This window comes from Mauremys reevesii, linkage group 3, assembly GCF_016161935.1.
Source record: "Mauremys reevesii isolate NIE-2019 linkage group 3, ASM1616193v1, whole genome shotgun sequence".
NCBI classification, from domain to species: domain Eukaryota; kingdom Metazoa; phylum Chordata; order Testudines; family Geoemydidae; genus Mauremys; species Mauremys reevesii.
The window spans coordinates 31,266,950-31,276,647 of NC_052625.1; positions in this window are offsets into that span (position 1 = coordinate 31,266,950).

Consider the following 9,698-nt stretch of genomic DNA (forward strand, 5'->3'; position numbering starts at 1 on the left):
TGCTACCCTCCCTGGGTCATTTCCTACCAGAGTCTGTGCTGGGGTTTCCCATGAGATTTTTAAAATCTTATGCACAGTTTTTCCAAAGCCTGTCAAGACTTCGTGCTCACCATAAGCCTAAAAAAGACTAACATAATGTGCCAAGGAGTTGAGGAAGCACCCTCCATCAAGATCAACAATTATAACCTTGAAGTAGTAAATGAGTTCACATACCTGGGGTCCACTATCACAGTCAACTTTTCACTTGAAATGGAACTCAACATCCTCATCAGAAAAGCCACCAGAACAATGTCTAGACTGAACAAAAGGGTATGGCAAAACAACAAACTGACAGAACTCACAAAGATCTGTGTGTATCATGCCTGTGTTATCAGCACACTTTTGTATGGGAGCGAGGCATGGACTTTATACTCTCATCAGGAAAAGAGACTCAACAGCTTTCATATGCTTTGCCTTCACTGAATTTTTGGAGTCTCCTGGAGGGACAGAATCACCAACACTCAGGGGCTCAAGTGGGCCGGTATACCCTCCATGCAAACACTCCTTAATGGCACTATGTCCGTTGGATTTATGTGGATATTCAGTATATTGGAAGACTTATTGCCTTTATTCCTATGACACCACAAAATTTGATGGAGTCATGTATAAATTCTTTGGGAGAGCAAACAGACTTTATATCCGAAAATATAATTCATTAGCATATATTTTAAAATAGAATGATGTGCACAGTGCTTTAAACCACAATTGCTTGTAAAGAACAGAAATAAATAGAACAGGAGTACTTGTGGCACCTTAGAGAGTAACAAATTTATTTCAGCATAAGCTTTCATGGGCTACAGTTCACTTCTTTGGATGCATAGAATGGAACATACAGACAGGAGATATTTATACATACAGAGAACATGAAAAGGTGGAAGTACGCATACCAACTGGAAGAGTCCAATCAATTGAGATGAGCTATCATCAGCAGGAGAAAAAAAACCTTTGAAGTGATAATTGAGATGACCCATAGAAGATCTGAGGAGAACTTAACATAGGGAAATAGATTCAATTAGTGTAATGACCCAACCATTCCCAGTCTCTGTTTAAACCTAAGTTAATTGTATCCAATTTGCATATTAATTCAAGTTCAGCAGTCTCTCTTTGGAGTCTGTTTCTGAAGTTTTTTTGTTGCAAAATTGCCACCTTCAAGTCTGTCACTGAGTGATTAGAGAGGTTGAAGTGTTGTCCCACCAGTTTTTGAATGTTATGATTCCTGATGTCAGATTTGTGTCCATTTATTCTTTTGTGCAGAGACTGTCCGGTTTGGCCACTGTACATGGCAGAGGGGCATTGCTGGCACATGATGGCATATATCATGTTGATAGATGTGCAGGTGAACGAGCCCCTGATGGCGTGGCTGATGTGATTAGGTCCTATGATGATGTCACTTGAATAGATATGTGGACAGAGCTGGCATCGGGCTTTGTTGCAAGGATAGGTTCCTGGGCTAGTGTTTATGTTGTATGGTGTGTGGTTGCTGGTGAGTATTTGCTTCAGGTTGGGAGGCTGTCTGTAAGCGAGGACTGGCATGTCTCCCAAGATCTGTGAGAGTGAAGGATCATCTTTCAGGATAGGTTGTAGATCTTTGATGATGCGCTGGAGAGGTTTTAGTTGAGGGCTGTGTCTGTTACAGCTATCCCCCTATTCCATTTTGTTTCTTACAGCTGTCCCCCTACTCCATTTTGTTTTTGTTCTCCTCCTGTGGCCGCCCCTCCCTGGCTGTTAAGTTGTTTACCAGTGCCACTGCCCTTCTCAAAGGGAGGGCCCCTTAAGTTGTTTAACAAGAGCCATTGCCCTTCTCAAAGGGATGGCCACTTGTGCTGTGTGCTAAGTGGGACCACTGCCCTATTCAAAGGGTTAGTCCTGTTATCACCTTGTTAAACCTGGGCTTGGTGTAGGGTAGGCAATGTCCAGAGCTGCAAGACCTAAAGGCCAAATAGCTGAGCATATAAGTCATACCTGGGGGCTCAGAACTTGCCCAGACATGTTCTATGCCTACCTGCAGTTTTTTCCCTGCCTTCTCTCCTCCCTGTAAGAAGGGGAACCAATCAGAGTTACTGGCGGGAAGCTGCCTAAGTTTGCCTTTATAACCAGACATTTTCTGATCAGACCTCAGAAAGGTTCCTGCATTGCTGCCTGGTTTGATCAGCCAGGGGTTCTGGGGGTCCTTTCTCCACTCTCGTTTTATTTTTGAGTGTACCCCCATTTTTAACCCCCCCCCATGAAGAACGAATTGCTGCCTGAGAGATCTCCTGATTATCAAGACTGTACCAAGCCTTCTGATGTTCTTGCTGCTTCTGCCTTTGCTGCTGCCTTGGGGACTGGTAAGAATCCCTCTGTGAAACTTTCTATACTTTTATTTATTATTTTAGCTGCTGGCTCTGTCTCCCCAGAACTCAGACTCAAGCTAAATCTTGGTATGTGTCTTAAAACCTCTCTTAAATTCCGTGGCACTTTGCCGCTAAAAATAAGTTTGTGCTGCTGCTAAGCTCTGCTCCTGTGGGCTTTGCCTCAGGGTCACTGCTTTCAGCTGTATCCACTGCTGCAGCCACCATCCCTTAGCTTCCTTGGGGGCTGCCTTGGGAGCTGTATCCTGGGCACATACCACTCTGCCCTCTGTAACTTCCCCATAGCATAAGGTGCACCATAGGTTTTGTTTTTTTAGTTTAGTAAGTCATAGTTTGTTAAGATTGTAAAGCTTGTAAGTTTCACCTGCCTTGCTATAGTTCGTTGTTTTGTTGCTCCGTATAGTTGCTTGTTATAGTTTTGCTTAGAATTGTAATATTTGTGGTTTTGCCTAGTTGTTGGTTAAGATAGATTTAAAAAGCCATTGCCTGGTTGTATTCTGTACCTGTTTTGTTACTTTGTATAAGCTGCTTGTCATTTTATATAAGTTTGATTAAGTTAGAGGATAGATAAGGTTCTTGCTGCTCCAGTCTCCCCATCTGCATACTTCTCCGTGTCTCCTGGTTGTAAACCCCTTGCTGCTTTTCCCCCCGCGTCTGCATCACCCTCTGAACTTCTCAAACCCTTTGCTGCTTTTTCCCCCGTGCCTGCATCACCCTCTGAACTTCTCAAACCCTTTGCTGCTTTTCCCCCCGCATCTGCATCACCCTCCAAACTTCCCAAACCCCTTGCTGCTTTTTCCCCCACGTCTGCATCACCCTCCGAACTTCCCAAACCCCTTGCTGCTTCCCCACCCCCCAACACTGCTCCGTTGTCCTTACCCCACAGGGCTTCAGAGTCTCTCGTTGCTTGCAGCTGCACCTCTCATCAGTTGCCACTATCATTCACCCCCCCCCCTCCTGTTTCTTGACCCAGCCTTTGGGTACACTCTTGCTATCACAGCCTCACAAATTAAGTCAGTAATTTTCTACATTGCATAATTTCACTTATCACCCATATTGTATTATTGCACTGTGATTCACATTTTACTTGTAATTATAACACCCCATTAGTTGCCTCCACCTTTCTGATATACTTTGTATTTGCATTGATACTATTGTGTTACATTGTGTATAAGGCCACTAACCACTTAATACATTTTATCTAAGACTGTTGACCATTCTATATAGAAGCTACCAGTTTGTCTTGCATCTCCTTTTGGTATGTTTTACATTCCACGCTGTATCTAGAGTTGTTCCTATATAAAGTTGAGTTGCTTATTAACTGTACTGTATCCCATTGTGCCAAACCCCACTTACTGTACCCCACTGTTAGAACTCCCTACACTGTTCAATAAGAACCCCCCCCACCATCATTGTCTATTGTAAACACCCTATACACCCCATCCCATCGTATTTCATTGTTAAATTCCCACCACTTCCTTTTTACTTTAATAAAGAAATAAATTGGCACCCCACCAGTGTGGTAATTGCTCCCCAAGATCCCATATACCTGCAGGCAGGGACAGGCTATAGGTGATGGCGAGTGGCATTCTGTTATTTTCTTTGTTGGGCCTGTCCTGTAGTAGGTGACTTCTGGGTACTCTTCTGGCTCTGTCAATCTGTTTTTTCACTTCAGCAGGTGGGTATTGTAGTTTTAAGAATGCTTGATAGAGATCTTGTAGGTGTTTATCTCTGTCTGAGGGTTTGGAGCAAATACAGTTGTATCTTAGAGCTTGGCTGTAGACAATGGATCATGTGGTGTGTCCTGGATGGAAGCTGGAGGCATATAGGTAAGTATAGCGGTCAGCGGGTTTCCGGTATAGGGTGGTGTTTATGTGACCATCGCTTATTAGCACAGTAGTGTCTAGGAAATGGACCGCTTCTGTGGATTGGTCTAGGCTGAGGTTGATGGTGGGATGGAAATTGTTAAAATCATGGTGGAATTCCTCGAGAGCTTCTTTTCCATTGATCCAGATGATGAAGATGTCATCAATGTAGCGCAAGTAGAGTAAGGGTGTTAGGGGACGAGAGCTAAGGAAGCATTGTTCTAAGTCAGCCATAAAGATGTTGGCATACTGTGGGGCCATGTGGGTTCCTATAGCAATGCCGCTGACTTGAAGGTACACATTGTCCCCAAATGTGAAATAGTTGTGCGTGAGGACAAAGTCACGAAGTTTAGCCACCAGGTTAGCCGTGATATTATCAGGGATACTATTCCTGATGGCTTGTAGTCCATCTTTGTGTGGAATGTTGGTGTAGAGGGCTTCTATATCCATAGTGGCTAGGATGGTGTTTTCTGGAAGATCACCGATGGATTGTAGTTTCCTCAGGAAGTCAGTGGTGTCTCAAAGATAGCTGGGAGTGCTGGTAGCATAGGGCCTGAGGAGAGAGTTCACATAGCTAGACAATCCTGCTGTTAAGGTACCAATGCTTGAGATGATGGGGCGTCCAGGATTTCCAGGTTTATGGATCTTGGGTAGCAAATAGAATACACCTGGTCGGGGTTCTAGGCATGTGTTTGTACAGATCTGTTCCTGTGCTTTCTTAGGGAGTTTCTTGAGCAGATGGTGTAGTTTCTTTTGGTAATCATCAGTGGGATCAGAGGATAATGGCCTGTAGAATGTGGAGTTAGAGAGCTGCCTAGCAGCCTCTTGTTCATATTCCAACTTATTCATGATGACAACAGCACCTCCTTTGTCAGCCTTTTTTATTATGATGTCAGAGCCAGAAGAGTTCCCAGAAGCCACCTACTACAGGACAGGCCCAACAAAGAAAATAACAGAACGCCACTAGCCATCACCTACAGCCCCCAACTAAAACCTCTCCAGTGCATCATCAAAGATCTACAACCTATCCTGAAAGATGATCCTTCACTCTCACAGATCTTGGGAGACATGCCAGTCCTCGCTTACAGACAGCCTCCCAACCTGAAGCAAATACTCACCAGCAACTGCACACCATACAACATAAACACTAACCCAGGAACCTATCCTTGTAACAAAGCCCGATGCCAGCTCTGTCCACATATCTATTCAAGTGACACCATCATAGGACCTAATCACATCAGCCACGCCATCAGGGGCTCATTCACCTGCACATCTACCAATGTGATATATGCCACCATGTGCCAGCAATGCCCCTCTGCCATGTACATTGGCCAAACCGGACAGTCTCTACGCAAAAGAATAAATGGACACAAATCTGACATCAGGAATCATAACATTCAAAAAACAGTGGGAGAACACTTCAACCTCTCTAACCACTCAGTGACAGACTTGAAGGTGGCAATTTTGCAACAAAAAAACTTCAGAAACAGACTCCAAAGAGAGACAGCTGAACTCGAATTAATATGCAAATTAGATACAATTAACTTAGGTTTAAACAGAGACTGGGAATGGTTGGATCATTACACTAATTGAATCTATTTCCCTATGTTAAGTTCTCCTCACACCTTCTGTGGGTCATCTCACTTATCACTTCTAAGATTTTTTTTCTCCTGCTGACGATAGCTCATCTCAATTGATTGGACTCTTCCAGTTGTTATGCATACTTCCACCTTTTCATGTTCTCTGTATGTATAAATATCTCCTGTCAGTGTGTTCCATTCCATGCATCCAAAGAAGTGAGCTGTAGCCCACAAAAGCTTATCCTGAAATAAATTTGTTAGTCTCGAAGGTGCCACAAGTACTCCTGTTCTTTTTTCAGATACAATCTAACACGGCTGCTACTCTGAAAGAAATAAATAGGTCTTTATTCTCTCTTGCTTAACTTTTTAGCTATTTAATACAATTCTGTGTAGCAGCAGTTTACTTTTCTGTTTTAGTCTTCTTTTTGGCACCACAAAGCTATGTCTACACATACACTGCTACAGCAGCACAGCTGCAGTGCTTCAGTGTAGATACTCACTACAGCAAAGAGAGGGGTTTTCCCCATCTCCGTAGTTAATCTATATCCCTGAGAGATGGTAGCTAGGTCAATGGAAGAATTCTTCTGTCAACCTAGTGGTGTCTACACCAGGGATTAGGTAGGCATAATTATGTTGCTCAGGGTGCCTGGATTTTTCACATCCCTGAGTGATATAACTGGGTTGATTTTAACCTTTTAATGTAGATCTGTCCTAGATGTGATAACAAAACTTAAAAACTTTTTTCTAGACAAACGCGATGAAGATAATGTATGAATAGTCTGAGTGCAAAGAACATGCAAATAAATTATTGTTGATAGGCAAATGGCTTGAGTTGTAAAAAGATAAAAGCAGCATTATTCTGACTGCAAAATATTGTAGAAACATTTTCAGTCACAGCACAATGTGTTTTATCCTTTTTCTGGAGTAGATAATGACCTGCTAGTGGCCATTAATATCCTGACAGGACAGAAATAATTTAACATAAGAATGGCCAGTCTAGGTCAGACCAATGGTTCATCTAGCACAGTATCCTGTCTACCTACAGTGTCCAGTGCCTGATACTTCAGAGGGAATGAACAGAACAGGAAATTATTGAGCGATCCATCCATTTGCAGCTTCTGACAGTCAGAGGTTTAAGGACACCCAGGGCAGGATCCAAGCTTTTTGCCGCCCCAAGCAAAAAAAATTTCCCGCCCCCCCCCACGCCCCACCCCAACTCCGCCCCTTCCCCGCCCCATTCCAACCCCTTCTCCAAATCCCCGGCCCACCTCCTCCCCCAGGTGCGCCGCATTTCCCGTCCTATCCCTCCCTCCCAGGCAAGCCTGTGAGGGAGCGAGGAGAAGCAGAGCAGCGGCATGCTCGGGGAAGGAGGCGGAGGTGAGCTGGGGGGTAGCAGTTCCTCTGCCCCCCCAGGGATACTTCCTGCAGCCCTTCCCATGCCCCCCACCGCTGCAGCTCACCTCCGCTCTGCCTGCTTCCCTGAGTGCACCGCCACCACTCTGCTTCTCCCTCCCAGTCTTGCCGCAAAACAGCTGATTTGCGTGGCAAGCCTGGGAGGGAGGGAGGAGAAGCAGAGCGGCGGCGCACTCAGGGGGGCAGGCGGCAGTGGAGCGGATGTGAGCTGGGGAGGGAGCGGATCCTCAGCCCTCCCTCCCCGCTGGGTTACTCCCTGCAGCCCTCCCTGCGCCCCCCACTGCCGCAGCTCACCTCTGCTCAGGGCCAGCTCCCGGCTTTTTGCGCGCCATGCAAAAAAAAATGGAGCCGGAGTGCTGCCCCTTGGAAAGTGCCGCTCCAAGCACATGCTTGGAGTGCTGGTGCCTAAAGCTGGCCCTGGGGACACCCAGAGCTCAGTTTGCATCCCTGACCATCTTGGCTAATAGCCATTGACAGACCTATCCTCCATGAACTTAATTAGATGAGCATGTCCTAGTTTATATTAGAAAAGGAATAAAAACATGTTTTGTATAAATATTCTTATAAGGAATATCAGATAAAATAATAGGCAAATGGGTGATTGTGTTGGACCTATGATTACTGTCTGAGGAAGATATCTTAAGATGTGTCAAATATTTCTGTATACTTTTTCTTATTAATATCATATGCATCAGTAACTATGAAGCAGATACTGCCTTTTAGACATTCTCTTGCATTGGTAGATAGTGCCAGTAGAAAATAGAGAAAATTATTTTATGACAATTTTCAAACTTTTAAGCTATTTCTAATTTGCAGGGTTTGAAATTTCCTGATTTTTCCAGTTTTCATGGCATATTTGGTAGTGCTTTTTGTCAAAATTGTATTGAACTATTAATCTAAATCATTTTAAAAATCATTATTGCCATATATTGTTTGCAGAAAATGCCATTTTCATCCTGAAAATTGAGTTGAAAATTGAAAATTATTAGAAAAAATATTTTAATAAAAATTGATTTAAATATCAATATATAGAGAAGTGGAGAATTTTGTGGAAAACAGAACATATCTATAATATCAGCCTTTTTACAAAAACTTTCATTTTAGGAATTTTTTTTAAAAGCCTGTTTTCAACTGAAAAAAAAATCAACAAGCTGTAGTGAGAACCATTCCATGTTAACAATAGCATTATTAAAAATAATGAATGTCTCAAGGTTATGTAATCTCCGCATGTTCCCAAAGCAAAATTATATAAACTATTGTTGTAGGAACAATATCTATGGAACCATACTGTGGTTCAAATATTGAGCCATGCATGGGGGAGGAGGAAATGGCGTCTTATCGTGTAATCTAGGGACTTTTCTCAAAATAAATAGCTTTGTTTTCAATATGTTCTCACAAAATGACCCACGTTTGGAACAATCTGTCTGGTTAATTCTCCAAATGTACTTGATGTTTCAGATTTAAAATGCTGTTCTACTATAAGATTTAGTGAAGACATATAGTTACCTATTTAATTGAACTTGGACTTTGAACTTTTTAAGCGCCATACCAACAGTCAGAGAGCTTCCATACCAGAAGATTAGCTTGGTGAGGATAAAATATAGAGCTATAACTATAATATCAGGTCTACATAATCCAGTGTTCCTTAACTGCACATTGTTCTTGAAAGTGGATTTCACATGTTCTTGTCCAAAGTTCCATTGAAGTCTTTAATCGAAATGTCTTCATACCACGTGAAGTTACAACAGGAGCCAAGTCCTGTTCGCAAAGCTCCAACTGATTTAAGTCTGAGTAGATCAAGACCTGGGAGTTCAGCATAGAAAGTGTGCATGGAACAATGACAGAATTAAAGTTATGTGGATGAACTTAATGCTCTCTCTCTCTTTTTTTTTAGGGTAATCTTCACCTTTTACTTTGAATTTCTTGTCTTCTTGTTATTCATCCTTTTAAGAAAACTACAACATTCTCTTTAGGTTTTTTATTTAAATAATGGATATATAATTACAGTCTTAACCCCAGCTTTTCATTTGCGGTGTCCCTGCCTACATATTACCTAGCAAATGCCACTCTTTTCACAGAGAAGTCCAGAAACGTTGAAATAAGAAGAAACATTCTCTTAAATATTAGAAACAGCTTTCAAATCAATTCACTTCCAGATTCAAATATTTGATTATAAATATTTGAACAGTAAAAAAGATAAACAAAATAAATAGTTTTTCAATTCACCTCATACAAGTACTGTAGTGCAATCTCTTTATCCTGAAAATGCAACTTACAAATTAAGATTTTTTTTACATAACTGCATGCAAAAACAAAACAATGTAAAACTCAAGAAGCTACAAGTCCACACAGCCTTGCTCAAGCAAGTTTGTTTACATTTATGGGAGATAATGCTTTAAATGTCCCTAGAAAGTGAGAACAGGCATTTGCATGGCCCTGTTATAGCTGGC